Source organism: Carlito syrichta, unplaced genomic scaffold, assembly GCF_000164805.1.
Source record: "Carlito syrichta isolate Samal-C Ts95f unplaced genomic scaffold, Tarsius_syrichta-2.0.1 Scaffold305136, whole genome shotgun sequence".
NCBI classification, from domain to species: domain Eukaryota; kingdom Metazoa; phylum Chordata; class Mammalia; order Primates; family Tarsiidae; genus Carlito; species Carlito syrichta.
The window spans coordinates 557,758-559,083 of record NW_007249232.1 but is presented as its reverse complement, the minus strand read 5'-3'; positions in this window follow the sequence as shown (position 1 = coordinate 559,083).

The window sequence follows — 1,326 nt, the reverse complement described above, 5'->3', positions numbered from 1 at the left end:
GGCGATCCTTCCACCTCAGCCTTCCGAGTAGCCGGAATTACAGGCATGCGCTACCACGCCCAGCTGATTTTTTGATTTATTGTAGAGATGAGGTCTCACTTCCCAGGCAGGTCTCGAACCCGCGGGCTCAGGCAATCCACTCACCTCAGCCTCCCAAAGCGCGAGATTACAGGCTGAGCCACCGAGCCCGGCTCTCTGTGACATTTTTAATAAACTTGAACAAAGTGTAGTTAGAAGTCTTCCTGATTTACTTTTGCAGTTGGTGGCAAAAGGTATTGACATCAGAGAATCTTTAAAGTACACTATGGTAGCATAAAGGCCCAAACTCCCCAGATATGACTGGAGGGTGCCCTCTACTCCAGTTCTGATCAGGACTTCTTATGTATCTTTTTACAAACAAGAGAAGACACTGTTCTTAGCCCCCACCACATAGATAAATGGCTATTTAAAATAATTTAACTATACAACTTAGAGCAAAACACACTGGGGTAAGAGCCAGAAGACTTGCTTTCTGGTCCTACCTTTTAGGCAAAAAGTCCTTTTATCAATCCATTCCCTAATATACTTATTTCAAGATATATTAGAATAGCTAACCTTTCCCTATTTAATCTACCAGGGTTTTTATGAGTAAATATTATTTCAATATTCAACATATTTATGGAATGACTGATATGGAATGATTACTATGTTACTGTAAAATGAAAAAGTACCATGTATAGAACTGTATGTGGGGATAAAAAGTTCCAAGTGTGCCTGTCTCTACAGACATATCTTCATTACGACACAAAGGGGCTAGGGTTCCTTTAAGAGGGACAGGTGCCTAGCAATCAGGACCAGGAAGAAGACTTAGTTTTGATTGCATTTCTTTTAGTACTGTCTAACTATGTACATACATAACTTTAAAACATAGTTAAAACCTTAAAAGAAACAGATGTTTGCATATCTCCTTTGTCCAAAGTATGGTACGAGGTAGTTTTGGGGAGAAGCTGTTGACTAGAAGCAGGCAGTCTTCCTGGATTACTAGTGCAGGAGGTGACAGAACAGGCTACAGGCGCCTGTAACAGGCACAAGATACCAAAGAGGAGACAGCAAGGTTCCTGGGAACTGCTTTTCTTCCCTAGTCTCACTCAGTGTTTGCAGCAGCTGTCATCTGATAGGAAAGAGGAAAGGTGTCTCACCCAGTCTGGTCCAACTGACTTCCTTCTCTAGGAACTCTGAAAACTAAAGAACAGCTAACACGGGGCTGCTGGAACAAGTTAAAACTATTTCTATAAAAATGTGTACCCTAGGCCATCTACATAAGAATTATCCAGGGAACTTGTTAAA